At 43.4% G+C, this 16,189-nt stretch overlaps 1 protein-coding gene across 13 annotated transcripts in view; it reads right to left on the reverse strand.

Annotated features, from left to right (window-relative positions):
• Positions 1-16,189, reverse strand: part of KCNIP1 (potassium voltage-gated channel interacting protein 1) — a 291,334-nt gene that overhangs the window by 111,470 nt on the left and 163,675 nt on the right. Inside the window, exon 1 of one of the 13 annotated variants that reach the window (XM_069029346.1) lies at positions 12,166-12,655. The exons of the other annotated variants lie outside the window; for them this stretch is intronic. The gene's annotated coding sequence lies outside the window, so the exon portion shown is untranslated. Of the gene's footprint in view, positions 1-12,165; positions 12,656-16,189 lie in introns of those variants that run through there. 13 annotated transcript variants of the gene reach the window in all.

Consider the following 16,189-nt stretch of genomic DNA (forward strand, 5'->3'; position numbering starts at 1 on the left):
AATGTTCGTGCCAGGCAGACAGAGACAGCAGAGGTAGCTGGGCAATAGAATGAGAAAACAGCTGGTCCTCAGCACTCTCAGTTCAACTTCTGTGTGCAAATTGAGGCCAAAAGATTCTCTCTGCTATTTTGAGAAATACAGCTCACAAGAATGAACCATGCTTCTCAGTGTGACAAAGCACACAATAAAGGGGAGCAACCTGAATATCCTACCTGTGTATTACAGCAGCCCACCCCCAAAGCTGACTCGGGAGTGGAAGGACTCACTAATTCCCTTAGTTGGAAAACATGAAATTCAAGCTGTTCTCTCTTTGCCTGGATGGAGGCCAACTTTTTTTTTTTTTTTTTTCCAGAAAGCCTTAAAATTACCAATGCTTCAGAAGTCACAGGCAAAAAAAAAAGACAAATGAAAATATATTTATATTTACTAGGTTGGGGTCAATCTAGCCTATTCCTGACCAGCACCAAATTCAATAGCTAATGCCAACTTAAAAATAAAAACAAATATAAAATGTTCCTGTGTTCTGGCTTCCATTTTGAAATTATGTTGGAGGACAAAATTGGCTGCATCAATCTTTGTACTTTTACCATTTTCCCCAAAGTAGTGGCTCACCCATCCTAGACCTTCAGTAAAATTTTGGTTAGGACAGAATTTAACAGTCATGTTCCTCTCAGTATTTGTCCAGTGGTCAGTGCCTGCAAGCTGATGGGCCACGAACAGCACTCTGTTCTGCCCTGCCATCCTGGAGGGCAAAGCCACTCACCTGGAGTGTCAGACATTGAGCTCCAACCTCACATCCTACAGCCCTGATTCCTCTGGCATCTTCACTCTATGATATTGTCAGTTTATCCTTCATGAGGCAGGTATTTCAGCTGCTGCTACTGCTTTTTGGATGTGTTTTGGATCCTCAGCACAGCTCACTGAATACACAGCTCACAAGTTGCTCTCATCATGAAAGCCTGCTGGTTTCACAGTAAGCTGAAAATCATCCACCAAACTAGAGGATGGATGTTTTCTGTGATGAACCAAAATCCCATGGTAGACCCTTTTCATTATCACCCAACCTTCTAATGTAAGTCATGTGACCTGAGCCCACTTTTACCATTATTTCTCCTGAGAGCCACCACCTCTCTGATGTCTGGAGGAATGGGATGCTGACCTGGTGCCTGAAGAGGATCACTGAGGAACACATCTAGTGCAGTAGTTTGTTTGTAGCTGCAGTGCAAAATGCAAGCTGAAATGCAAGTTGAGCTCTGGGTGGGAGCCCAGAGAGATGAGATCCCATGAACTTGCTTTGTGCCAAGCAAGGGCACAAAGAGTGGTGGCACAGCTGGGTGAGGGACACCGGGAGGCACAACAGGAGCTGAGGGCTCAGGAGGAAGATTGAGAATTTTGTCCATTTGCAACGTAGGGGGGATATCAGCCCAGGGCTTCCTTTGTCAGGGGTCCATCCTCAGAGGCACCAGCTCAAGCTGTTTCTGTGTTACTGCATCAGGAATAAATGGCTTTAGGGAACGAGACATCTGAGACCTTGCCATGGGAAATCTGGGCTGGAACCAGTGAGGAACCTGGTCTCCCTGCGTGTGAGGGGGTGTGTAGGAGCAAGGCACACATGGGCTCACCAGAGCCACTGCTGTGAAGGGGCTTTGGTACCAGCAGTAGAAGTCTCTGGCATTGGAAGTGTGACAGCCAGAGAGTCTCATTAGTCAGACTGGCAAGTTTCCTGAACAGGCTTTTGTTCCCCCACTGTATACAGCCCACTAGTCCTCTCCTTGTCCAGCTCTGAAAGATCTTCACAAAGAGAAAAAATTGGAAAAACCTACCACTAGAATAGGTTTTATGGGTCCTGTCCAAGCTGATAGACTCTGCTGCTCTAGATCTTCAGGTCAGCATGAGAGTGTTTTGTACTCCAACTAAGCTGTCCCTGCAAACTCGGTCAACAGCCTGGTCTTATTCCAGGTGGTGAAAAGAGCAGAGACTGGCTTCCCTCCTTCTCTAGGGCTAGAAGGACAGCTGGCAGTAGGTGCCCTCTTTCTCTCTTTTCGTGTCCCACAGCATGTCCAGCCATATCACGAGGCCTTGCAACCAGAAGACAGATTCCCTGATAGCTGTTCTTTGGATGCTGATTTTCATAAACTACAGCTATAAAGTACCTCAGGCTCCCTCAGGTTTCACCTGCAGCTATATCCATTTGTTTTCCCAGAGAAGGAGGGTGTTGCAGTGATCAGTAACTTCCATGCAAATGCTCTTCCTTTTGCAGGGTCTCTGCAGATTCTCCCTGTTGCAGTGATATTAGGAAGCATCCCATAGACCCCCTGCTTCCTAGCAATGTTAGAAGTGCTCCTCCTCTATCAGAGACAGAAACCAGCCCTGCTGCAAGAAAGATCACTGCATATGATCAAGAATGGGTGAGCACTCTTTAGCTAAGCTGAGGTCTCCGTGGCTCATGCAGGAGTAAGAAGTGAAGCGGTTTTGTCCAAGTTCATTGACCCCAAGGACTGGCTGGGCTGGGTGCACGCTCTTGGAATTACTGTCTTTGCAGAGGAGAGGAGAACCCTGTACAGAAAATTTCCTCCCTTTCAGAAAGAAAAACATTAGTAGTACACTAAAAGCATATTTTTCCTCATGGATAGAATGCATTATCTTAATCTGCTGGACTGAATCATAGGTTGCTAAGTGTTCTTGGCATCCCTATCTGTGGGTATAGCTCCATGCTTGAATTACAGTGCTTTTCACTGGCAAGGATGGCTGGGGGGGGCTGGAATGGTGCATTAGTCACAGTGGGAAAACAGCACTCTGAGATGTGATCATCTCTTGCACATTTTTTGGAACATGCATTGAACTACTGGTTGCTACTTTTCACTGGGAGGCATTTCTACTCTTCTGTCTCCAAACCAAGCTGCCTTACAGTAGGCAGAGCCTTTTGCATAAGTCCAGCCAAATTTGAAATGCAAATACCTAAAATAGGATTTATATAAAATAGTAGCATAGGGATTTGCAAGTTGAATATCTCTGAAACAGGAAGAGCTAAATATAGAGATCTGGATACAGCTTTTAAATTTAAAATCCTGTTTCAGGTGCTAGGCATAGATTAATACCCCTCCATAGGGATAAGGCATTTTATGCAAAGCCAGTGATTTGATAGCACTCATTAAGAAGAACTGTCATTTCACATTAAGAATGAGGTAGTCAAAACAACCATTAAATGCACTTCTTCTGAATTATTCTGCAAGATCTGTGGGAGCAGGACTAGGCCTATGCTAATTCCAGATCAATATTTGCACGGTGAGAAAAGAACCTGTGAGATCAGAGGGAAAAACCAAGATGACCCATTTTTGAAGCATTAGAGACATGCTTGGCTAAAGCAAATGCAGCAGAATCATTCCCAGTGGCAGTTGATGAAATTCAATGCTCGTGCTCCCTACTTTGAGCAGGCTAGTGCACAGAAGCACACATAGAAATCTTCTCAAACCCAGTTTAAATCTAGTTTTCAGCACCTTCACTCATCTGGAAAGTCCCAGACCAAAGATACTTATTCTCTTCTTGGTCAGATAGACCCCCTCAGCCCTGAATAGACCAGACCTGGGCAGAGCGAGTCCCATGGTCTGAGTATCACCCTTGACTATGACATCATTGCTCTAACTATTTGTTGACCTACAGATTTGTCTGGCCACTTCACACTATCTGGCTTTAGTCAGGCCAAGGTGATACTCATTTATGACTGTATTTCACAAAGACATAGATCTGCTGAGATGGATAAACCCTTCTCATTACAGTTGATACAGAAGGGAAACACCTGTCAGCATGACTTTATGAAAGGAAGGTCCTGCTTGACCTTATCACCTCCTATTACATGGGGAGGCTGTGGATATTGTCTGCCTGGACTCAGCCAGTCTCCTGTCCTGACTGGAGTCTGGACAAGTGACTGGACAAAAGGAAATGCCTTAAATTGCACCAGAGAAGGCTTAGATTGGATACCGGGAAAAACTTCTCCACTAAAAGGGTGGCCAGCCATTGGAACCAGCTGACCAGGGCAGGGGTGGAGTCACCATCCCTGGAGGGATTTAAAAGACATGTGAATGTGGCACGTTGGGATAGGATTTACTGATGACCTTGGCAGTGCTGGCAGAACGGTTGGACTTGATTATCTTAAAGTTCTTTTACAACCTAAATGACTTTATGGTTCTATCCAACCACACAGGATGAATTCTACCTGGGGTTTTCCAAAGCATTCCTTGTAGTGACAGTGAGTCTGTGATCCTCCTTTGTAAACTGCCCTGTGGAGAGCTAGGCTGGAATGGGAAGTGTTACAAAATAATTCTGTAATGCTGTGAATGGTTCTACAATGCTACAAGTTAGCATTACTGAGCTAAATTAATTTCTGCTGTACCTGACCTGTAGTGGAGGAATGTTGCTTAACAGATTGGGAATAGCTTGTTTGTTGGATTTATAAAAATATTGTTACTTAAACAGTCCAGTGAGTTCCTCTGACATGAGTTCTCTTTCCTCTAAAGGGTTTTCTTTCCAGCTGGAGTTATTGATCACTTTGACTTTAGACAGGAAATCATCACTGCGTTAGCAATTATCAAAATGGTCTTCAGTCTCTAGAGTTCATTTCCTAACATGTTACTGATTTGAATTTTTTGAGCTGATAATGTTGCTAAACTATTGTCTGATAAAAAGCACTGTAACATGTATTTTACATCTGTTATTTTGATCTGAAATTTCAAAGTGAGTATGTGTATATTTTCAAAATGTTTCAAACACTTGCTACTACATTCTGCTGCAAAGCAACTTTCCTTTATAGAGGAGCTCTCCTTTATATGGAGGAAAAGACCATCGTGGCAAAGTAGTCATCTCCAGCTCCAACATGCTGGGTTCACTTTCTTAAACTTGCTACAATAGAGAGGGTCATAGAAGTTCCTGGTTTGCTGTTAGATTCCCAATGGCATCTACCCCTTTACATTCGACTTCAGCCAGCAGGTCTACCAAAAGATCAAAAGTAGCTGGTAAAATCTGAAATTTTCCCCACACAACAGTGTGACATTAAAATTCTGTTTGCCACATAAATACAAAACAATCTCTCTTGAAATTGTATCACAGTACCTCTACACTCACACCTTGTTGCCCAGGGTTGCAGCCACAGCAGCCTGCTCTTGAAGAGAACATGTTATTCACTCTTCTTCAACCCCGACATGGAACAGTAGCTACATTTAATGGTAACACAATCAGCCACTACTAATCCTTGTGCTCTGTTTCCAAGCCTCAGAATGCAGTAGCTCCTCCCCAGCATTATCTCTCAATACAGTGCCAGAGCCAAGAAAAATATGGATTTGTTTTGTAAAAGTACCTATAACTCACATCTTGTCAAATACTGCAATGCCTTGGTAATATAAGGGGTGAAAGCTATTGATGTCAGCATCATGTAGCATAGCATCCCAGCCTGTCTAAGGACGCCCTGGTGTGCTGCCAGGTTGCAGGACACAGCTGCTTGGATCTGATTCTGTATGCAAAACCAGAACCAAAAAAAGAGTTGTGCAAACCTGCCGGCAGCATCAAACCAGCTCTGATGGTTTTTTGATGAGTGTCTCAAATCTAAATCAGGAAGACAATCGATGGTTTGATTTTTTTTTGTAGGAAGTAACATTTCAAATTTTTTAACACACCTTTACAATCTGTGATGTTATCTGCCCAAGGTGAATTTAACAGGCAATTGAAGCATAAGGGAGAATCAAATTGGTTGTTTTCCTGGCAATCAAAACTATACTGAGAACAGATTCCCTGACAGCTCATCAGGGAAGAGCAAGGGTTCTCAGTTCAAGGAACATTACCAGGATAGTACCAGGGCTGCAGAACATGGCTAGGAGGGGATGGAAGCTCACGTGTCCAGCTTCATAGCTGTGCACACATACACACACAGAACATCCCTTTGGGAAATTGTCTTAAATGAGTGACGTGCTAGAACACCTTATGCCTCTGAAAATGGAAACTGCTGGTGCTCATGGCACAAGTTCTCTGTGGGAGCTACCTTCTTGATTCTGGGTAGTGCCTGGGAACCTCGCAGAGTCCAGTTCATCAGTGTGCCAGTACTGAAACTACAAAGGACAGAAACACCTCTCACACATGGAAAGCGCAGAGCCTTCCAGCAGGGCCTGCCTCTTTTAAAGACTATATATTTTCAGTGATGTCATTGAAGAGTTCTGTTCTAACTTAATCAAACACAACTCTTTGAATCCATGACATTTTCATTGAAAACATCCCACGTGAAAAAATGTGTGACTGAGGCATTAATGAAGTGCCCTCTTGAGCTGCACCCTAATTTATGGAGAACACGAATCCATGAAGAATGGCTCAGCTTTCACAAAAACCTTCAAGACTTCAAGAGTAATTTCAAATTTGCAGAGCAATTTAAGAAAATGTTATTTGCAGGATTTGACTGCCTCAGCAAGACACCACAGTATCAACACTAAACTATACAAGGGATCAGAGGCTCGTGATGAACCCAGGCTCAGTGCGTCTGGCTAGTGCTATCTCTTCTTGTATTGATGACCAGCGTTGGCCAGGTCTGTGTCGTTCAAAGAGCAGCAATAATGATGATTTTTTAAAATATCTGTCCTAACAAGATTATTAACCAATTTACAGCTTTTCTCAGAACCAGCAAATTCACAGAAATTTCCCAATCTCTATATTGTATGTGGGAAGCAATGTGCACTCCTTTCCTCCAAGAACAAAAAATGCCCAGTGTAGCTTCAGACATGGATAACACTAGACCGCACTTTTCATACTTATCTTTTTTCTATATATACATTATTTTAAGTCTACCTGTTAGCAAACAGTTCCTTTCCATAAGCTCTGGATTTACAACCCTCAGCAGAGGCTGAATAAGCCAAAGTGAAGACCCCATTAACCTCCCATTTCATGTTCCTCAGGTTTACACAGTGAACCTCAGTAGCCACAATTTGTTTTCATCTCTTAATCAGCTGATACAAATTCAAGAGCAATTTACACGTGTGCTGCACTATGGAGTTGTAAACATTTATGGGGATGTGAAGAACTGGCCATCGAGAACACTAATGTGCAGATTTTTACATCTTAGATCATTTCCGCCCTGTTGAGGCATCTCTGACACCTCCCTGGCAAAGCCAGGCCAGGGGAGTAGAGACGGTGGGTGGTTTGTTTGGAGCACAATGTAAAACAAATTCAAAACTAAACCACATTTTTTTCAAAATATCAAATGTAATTTCTTACACTGAAAAAGGCAGTAGGCTCCTGGGGAGGGAGGGACAGAGGCTAAGACCTAACCTCGGGTCCTCTCAGCTCAGCAACTTCAACAAGACGTTTGCAGCAACATTAATCAGCATGAAATAATGGGGCTATGAGAGGTGTCATGCGATTTCTTTATTTCATCTCAATTATAACTTAAAATTTTAATGTCAGGAATTTGACAAGGGTTTGAGCAAGTGAAATTATTGCCTCAACAGCAATTAACGTCAGGCAGAGAAATGTTTGCTTAATCCCAAAGGAAAGCAACGAATGTGCCCTGTAACAGCAACGCAATTCTAATCGTTCTGCTGGTGGCTGACAGCAAATGGGCTGGTTCAGAAGCACAACACTCCTTCCCGAACACGTGTCCCTGGTCTCCAGCCAGAAGTAGGCCCTACCACAGGGTCACTTGTAGCAAATGCCAGGCTTTTGGGAAAGGAGCATCTGAGCCCACTGGAAGGCAAAATGCACCTATAGCAGGAGCAGATATTACTAGGTTGTGATGCATAGGCATGTTCCTGCAGCAGGACACAACAGTAAACCATTAGACTGGAGATGTCTCACCCTAGTGGGAGCAAGAGCATGAGGCCCAGCCTGGGCAGTGAGAATAAAAAAGGCTCAGGGTTTGGATTATTCCCAGGACTTGACTCTCATCCCTGTGACTGCATGAGATCATTACATTTGCGTGAAGCTGTGCTCCTTAAAACATGGGATATCCTGACAGCATGGCCTGAGACCAGCACTACTCCTTGGACAGTGGGGTGGGCTGAGAGCCAGTGTCACACTGCCTCCTTTTCTCACTTGCAGCACATCACACTTCCTATAAGTCTTACAAAACCTCTTATTTAGACCTTATAGATGCCAGGCCGTAGTTGTAGCAAGCCTACATCCATTCACTTGGCAGCCTTCACAACAATAAAAAAATTCCTAAATACAGGGGTCAGATTTCATAGGGCATCTCAGGCTGTTGGGAGAAAGGACCAGGCAGCAGTGATTCAAGAAATTTAAAAGAATTAGTAGAAATTAAAATGAAGATTAGAATGAATCATTACTGAGGTAAAGGTTGCCTAGGTAAAGGACATGATAGAGACTATTGACAGAGGAGAAGCTTTCCAAAACCAATCTGTAAAGTACTAAAAGAAAGAAAACAGTCATGTGATGACGTCTTTCTGCACAGCAGAAGAGATTTCTGCTCCTTTGGCAGCAGACCTGTTTTCTTAATAACAGCACCTTTTTAAAATAATCTTTGATAGGCAAGGTGATTAGTAAAAGAGGTTGGAATAGAGCTGGTGTCACAGTAGATGGGGATTACTGTGTGTACTTAACCAGAGCTAACAAATGGGATTTTTAAGTACAAACCTTCTCATAGCAACTTCTTTCAAGAATGAATATAAGCAGGGAAACAGTCTGTTAACTCAAATAGTTGTAACTGTGTATAGAATTACGCTGCATTTATACCCCTAACACAAGAAATGCCTTTACTTTGATGGAAATAGAGTTTATATCACAACAGCTGGTATGATGTCAGGCAGGAACAGCTAAAGCTACTGGATCCAACAGGCAGAAACTACGAACAGAAACTGGAATTGCTTTTCTAAAACCAGCAGAACCACCAATAAGCTCATTCTCCCTGTTAGCAATAACTTAAACCTTGTTTTTGGCAGTGCCACCAACATTACCATGAGGCTGCATTAATAAGGTTTCAAACCATTTGACATATGTCATGTGCTTCCTTAGTTCTTGTTTACACACATGTTAAGCAGTTAATCTGTGCAATTTGCATTGAAGTATATTTGGAAATGGTGGTTTCACAGTGAAAAATTATCTCTCCTTTACAACTGCCCCAACACAGCACTTCATAAGGCAAACCAAAGTCGAAGGCTGCACAGATCTGGCAGCCAAGGGAAAGGACTAGCCCAGATCATTCTAACAGAGCCCATTCCCCCAACTGTTGTCAGCTCTGCCTTCCACCTGGTTTTCCACCTGGTGAGCAAGAGCAAGAGCATGGACTCTGTCGAGTGAGACTTTGAGCACATGGGATGTGGCCCAGCCGCAGGCTGGAAGTGGACATGTGAATTATGGGCTTGACATTGAAAAGACAGAATTAGACTGGAATGAATGCTATAGTGAGTAATTTGAGTATCTCACAGAACCAAGCAATAGTTGAAGGTGGAAGGGACCTCTGGAGCCAAAGAACGTAATGGAGGACTAACTGGCATAGGCGCATTTGTTTTCCATGCAGCATAACCCCTCCAGCAGTTTAACTCCAGTGTATAGTGAACTGATGAGTTTGTTTTCCAAAGACCAGTATTTCTCCTGTGAATTTCCTGCTCAAATTCAGAATTGAAACTCAGCACAGATACAAGATTACGTGCTCACACTCCCATTCAGCCAGATTTGACTGCAGCCTCCCTGCCCATGTCTTCAGCTGCCTGACACCTGCTGGCAGCAAGTCCTGAGCCCCTGAGGGACTGAGAGCCTGATGGCCCTGACACCCTGCTGCAGGTGCTACAGGCACCCCAGCAACTGCACTGCTCTGCAGGATGCACTGCACACAGCCCTAGCTCAGGCACCTGCCAGGGATAAACCACACAAAAACGTCTGGGAAAAGCCTGGCAAGGAACAGATCACGTCTATAAATGTGAGAACTTTGGCAAGGAACAGATCATGTCTGTAAATGTGACTGCACACTTCTGGGCCTACAAAGATCCATTTTTAAAGGCTTTTCTCAGCATCTTGCTTCTGAAAAACATTATCTTGTGATCACACAGATTGTGCCTTTCTGACCTTGTGCTTTAAACAATTATTCTTCCAGGTGAGTCTTCCTCTAACCCAGAATTAAGACTTGAAATTCAAATAGCCAGCACTGTGCAGCTAGATATAGGGAATTTGACTAATAAAAGCAATGGTGCCAGGGTTCACGGTTTAAAACCACATCAGAGAAAGTGTCAGGCATGGGCAGAACAGCAGGGCCAATACCAGATTAAGGAGTCAACACATTATATTGAGCCCTCACCATTTGAGAACGGCTTTTGAAATAAGACAACGTAACAAAACAGCCACCTGCTGGTTTACGTCACTTTCTCATTGTTTGAAGTTCAGTGAATAAACACAGCCTCTTACTGCACATCTTGGGGAGGTTTTTTGTAAACTTTAGCAACTTGTCCTGCAGGCTTCATAGAACTGACACAAAAACTAGTTCAGATGTTCTGCCAGCAGCACTGGAAAACATTTCTTAAGCACAAAGCACTTAAACTTGTCTGTTTTCTATGCAATAGTGCCTGGTATTACTGCTTTAACAGTAATTATTGGGAGCAGAGAGTGATTCATATCTGCACAGCCTTCTCTCATTCCTTATCTAAGCATAACACAGCAGCTCAGCCCCGGGGGCCCAGGATCCATGCTGGGATGTGGGACAGGAGCGTGGAGAAGCCATGGCCGAGGTTTGGTCACCAGCCACATCTTGGGCTTGGGAGATGTCAGATGGAAGGAGAACATACGGCTTGGGACCTCTGCAGGAGATGTAAGCAGGTGTAGTCACAGAGAGTGTGGTGCTTGGCATCACATGAAAAATCTAGAAAGCATCTCCAAAAGCTACGAGGTTTAGCTACTCCCAACGCACTACAACTTACAGTGTATCAGAGTATTCCTTGTGCTTTATGCTCTTTGATCCTATTATGGTTCTCCTGTTATTTTAAAGTCATTACCCATGAAATGCTTATTTAAATGTGAAATTACAGCTCCCTTATAGCAGAAATTTACAGAAAATGAGGCTTGCAGGGCTGATTGAATTTGAGCTATTAAACAATTACAGATTTACTGATGATGGACTAGCACGTGCCTCCATTAAAGAAACAGAAATTTCAGTGAGTCTTACTTATTAAGGATGTGAGATAATGACCTTTTTATTTAATTATATTTTTAATATATTTTACTGTTATATAGTTGCTGGCTTAATGTTCAGCAGTGAGATGCCTAAAAGTAAAGCAGTAATTTTCTATGTGACAAATTACTCACATTGCCTGTATTCTGAGTTTGAGGTAGAAGACTTTAAAGAATGCAAGAAATTAATCATTGAACATCCCTCTCTCTATTCTCTGTTAGCTAACTGCAGTGAAAAATACACAAGGAGATTGCTGACAGGTGGATATGTAACTTGATGGTAAACTTCAGTGCAGAATCACCGACAGACACTAGTAACCAAAGAGTGTGAGAATAAAGCCAAGTGATCTGGCTCCTTCCATAGGGGCAGATCCCTCTCTGCATCCTGAGACCCCACTCCTGCAGAATAGTGGTTTTGTCCAAATCACCATTATTCTAACATTAGAGATAGGCAAAAACTTCAGCCAAGGCAAAACCTTTCCAAAAAGATAAAAGAACATGTTCAACTGGAAACTCCTTGTCTTTCCATGGAGATTATTCTTTCATGGGATAGAAAACCTGTACTGTAGATTTTCTGACCCTGGGAGCTGTATGGATACAAAATTTAGCACAAACTGGGCACAGGCTAGAAGAACCAGAGTTTGCTCATTTTCAAGACTAGAAGTTGAGTTATGGGGCAAGGAAGGGCTCAGAGTGGTTCATAAGTGACATTTTTCACATGAAAAAAAAGATGAATGTAATTAGCACATAAACATCTTTCTCACATGGAAGGGAAGCATAGAAAATAGAAAGGTACAAAAGTATTTTGGCACACATTCTCTTTCACGAAGCTGTTCTGGTAATTTAGCTTTTTACTTTCCTGTACTTTGCATACATGACTGTTGTTGAAACACAGTTCCTTCCCAGGAAGGGTAAAATAATTGATTGAGATAACTTGAGAAGAAACCAGAAATCCTGACATTTCATTTAAAATGACATGAAAACTAAGACTAGCCTAATTTACGTGTAGAAAAGCCTTACCTCTTTTAAAACACCGCCTTTCCTGGAGAAGGCAGGGCACCCTCGCAGCACCAGGAGCTCACTTTACCAACAACCCTAGGAATCTCAGTGTTAACTCCCACAGTGAGACAAACCCAGTCTCCCTACTGAAGCCAGACCTTCCCTCGATATCTGCTGCGTTTTGCCAGAGGAGGTCAGCAGCACCCAGCGCCGCTCAAGTTTCCGACTGCGTCCACGTGGAGCGGCACAAAGGCACCTACACAACGGAAACTCCCTTTTGCCAGTTCATCTGAAATGTTTTAGACCATTGCTGTATTATCCAGACGTGTTAACCCTGGGGCTGCAGGAAGCACAGCTCTGCAGTCTAGCTCATGGCACGGACCGCATGGGAGGGCAGTAATTCTCATACACTTAAACATCCTTAAAAATGCTTCATTTTATTCCTCTGTGAATATTATTCCTCCATTTAGTTCTCTGTGATTTTGATCCTGCCAGAGCAAGGAGCTGTTGGTGAGGAGAAGCACAGGAGTGTCTGAAGGGCTGAGCAGGTTACAGCTGCTGTAGGTTTTTCCAATGAGTATTTGCATTTCACCAGCTGAGTGCAGTTAAAGAGCTGTTTGTGTTGGACCTTACAAACCTGATTATTTTACACCACCAGGCATAGTCTTAAAAGCCTTTTCCATTTACCACCTACTCTTCCTCCTGTTAGCAAATTTCCTCACAATTTTCTGTCACTTGACCTCAAATGTACCTCCTAAATGGGTTTATTGTCACAGTTTTAAGATAGCGCTTCTCTTCTAAAGCATTTTCCCTAAGAAAAAAACTTTAAGGCCACTGCAACTAAATTTAAGCACCATTGTGCATCCCTGCACAACACACCTCGGGACACTGTCCTACCCTGACCTGCTGATGGCATTCCTCTAGAGGCTTTCCTCTCTTTTCACTGACCTTTGCACCAAAAGTACTGGCTTTTTACCAGAGGTCCAAACAGGCAAAGTGGTGTGACACAGCTCCAGGACAGCCCTGCCTGCTAAATTGTTTGATTCCTTATCTCTGTCCATTTTTGTGTGCCTACCACTAAGTCTAGGGCTTGGATGTGCAAATACTTCTTGTTTGGGCTGCTACCAGGGAATAAAAAAGGGAATATCTTGCAGCTTGATCTCAGCTTTGATAGAGATAAAATGTCTCATTCAGTCTGGAGGGAAAAGCACTTTCAAGCACCAGAGAGTGGCTGGAAGCATCACCCAACATCTGGAAGAGCAGAACATGCCGAGAACACTCTAGCAGGCCTGTGGTCAGAGGCTGGTCTTCCTCTCCAGATCTGACATCCCAGGCAAGTACCCTGACCAGAGGAATTTGCAGATTCTTCCCCAGACCAACTATTCCAGTAACTGGCAGGTACAGCTGAGACTCACTCTGGTGATTTACATGGGAAAATGCAGATTACAGATCCCCATGCTGTTGCTGAAAGTAAACACTGCCTCATCCTAAGCAACACAATTGTTTCAATAATTGTCTGTTAATTTTCAGATGTCTTCACTGCTTGTTACTTTCAGTTATATATGTATACAAATATATACGTACGTGCACACACAAATACTTCAAATATGTTAAATTACTCAGCAGAGATAGTGAATGTTTTATCTTTCTGCCTATACAGTGCGCAGGAGTTGGATGAGGACAACAGAGACCAAGAATTATGAGCCACAAAAGAAGACATTGTCTCAGATTTGATACAGCTCCAGCCCACTCAATGTCTGTCTTCTCCAAAAGCAGATTGAATTTCCCACTGGCAAGCCAAACCCATCCAAGCCAAATGCCTCTCAGGGTCCCTGCATGTGCCAGCACAGCCATCGCCTTGGGCTGCCCTTGCAGCTCAGACGACTGCTGCACATGCTTAAAGATGCTTTTAGTAGTGTCAGATTTTACATGGGGCTGCAGACAGAAATGGCACAAGACTGACTGGAAAGACTAAGTAACATCTGCCACAAGAATTTAGGCTCCTGACACCTTCGAATGCTTTTCAAAATGTTTACTAAAATCTTGCCCGTAGAGCATCATCTCAGAGCTGAGATTTACTCCATGGAGAAACAATTCCCCCCACAAGGCAGAACCCTTCCCATCCTGCCCGTCTGGCATAACCAAACGCATCCTGCTCTGGTGTCACACAAACTCTCAAGAGGGAAAAAATGAATCTCTCCACCTTCCCATACTGTTCACCATGTTAACTCCCATCCTTTGCTGATTCCCATGATACCACTGAACACAACTTTCTAGTTATTAGCCCAAAGTGCCTCTCTGTTCCCTGAAGCTCACTCTTGTTTATACCCCTGCCAATAATAAAAAATATTTTTGCTGTACATTATTTTTCCATAGCACAAAACCATAGATGTAACCTCGTTAGAGGCAAGCAGCTGCTTTTGAAAGATATTGCTTTCTGCTGTTCAGGCCAAGTGACATGAGACATATCAACAGTATTATCACCAAGCGCAGGATGCCAAACTGCTGCACAGTCTGGAGAATTTTCTTTTGAAGCATTAGCCAAAGAATTAAGCAAGAAAATGCAGAGTGGGTTATTCAAATGTCAGTGGAAAACCAAAATATGTGGTGAGCACATTGTGGAATACCACTGGAACAGTAAACCAGAAAGGGTTTGACATTTCAGTGCTGACAATATGGCTGGCACTTTAGGAGGGAGAAGAGAGTGCTCTGGCTCCCTGCATTTACCAAATAAAGAGTGCAAAAAAAACCTTTCAGAGAAGACACCCACACAGTAGGAGATCTCAGAGCTAGATGTAAATCCCATTCCCTGTAAACTGGAAAGGAAATGACATGATGTATGCAGATTAGTATTTGTCAGCTTCACAATAAATGGGTTTTCAGAAGGGATTTGACTAATGAGTAAGCAAAACTCCTCTTAGCAAAAGGAGCTAACACCTAAAAAGCAAGACTTTAGTACTTTTTAAAGCACAGAATTCCTTTTACTTATTTCTTTGTAAAGCCTTTGCCATTTTTGGTGCCTGAAGTCAATAGCAAAGGCTGGTTCACCCCTGTGCAGGAATGGCTGGAAGGTGCTCCGGGCACTCTCCATGCTGGCTGGTCTCAGGCAGGTGAAGCTGAGGGAACACAGCACTGGGGCCACTGGGGCCATGGGGCAAACCTGGCAGAGCAAGGAGGATTACACACTCCAGTAGCCCATGAGCAGGTGCTGGGGCTGCTGCTGCTGCAGGCAGAGCCTAGCGTTCAGCCTGCCCTAGGGACAGGAGGGGCAGAGCTTGCCTTGTAGCTGCACTGCACAGCATCTCCCCAAACCAGAGATAATAAAGCACTGTTTCACTACCTGGTTTATGAGACAGCGTCATTTGTAAAGCATAAGGGGGTTGTAAACGAGGAATGTGTTTGCACCATACAGCAGTGGAGCACCATGGTCTCACAGCTCAGTTTAGTTCCTCCCATTTCTCATTTTATTATTTTTTTTCTTTTAATATTCAACTTCCCCTGCATACAGCAAGGCTAATAGCATGACAGGATTTTCTGCTAATCTTTGATCTCAACAAATAATTATGTCTAATTGTCTCCTCCTAGAACAGAGAACAGGTTCTGCTCATTTATAGGTGGGCTATAGGCTTTGTTAGTCTGTTTTCGTTTGGAAAGGGCATAGCTGAAGAGGATTTCAAGGCACGTGGAGTCCCATTTAGCCTAACATAAGGGTTCCAATTTCAGCCCTACAGGTAGGTATTTCCCCAATGAGAAGATGCTCGCCTGGAGCACTTCCTTTACATTCACACCAACAGAAATCCACTCACATGTGTCTGGACACCTAATGGTTGTGTTCACTGCACCAAAGCACTAACAAATAGTAAATCACAAGAGGCCAGAAGCTGTCACTGTGGCTGGACTATCCTGCTGGATATTCCATGAAGCAGAGTTACCTCGGTGTCAGACTATGTAGAGTAGCAGGAGGTGGACTAGGTCATGCCAAAGCTACCTTCAGAGTCTGCAAGAATTGGGAAAAAGCTGAGCTAAGGTCTGCCAGGAAAACATG

The sequence above is a fragment of the Aphelocoma coerulescens genome, chromosome 13 (genome assembly GCF_041296385.1).
Source record: "Aphelocoma coerulescens isolate FSJ_1873_10779 chromosome 13, UR_Acoe_1.0, whole genome shotgun sequence".
NCBI classification, from domain to species: domain Eukaryota; kingdom Metazoa; phylum Chordata; class Aves; order Passeriformes; family Corvidae; genus Aphelocoma; species Aphelocoma coerulescens.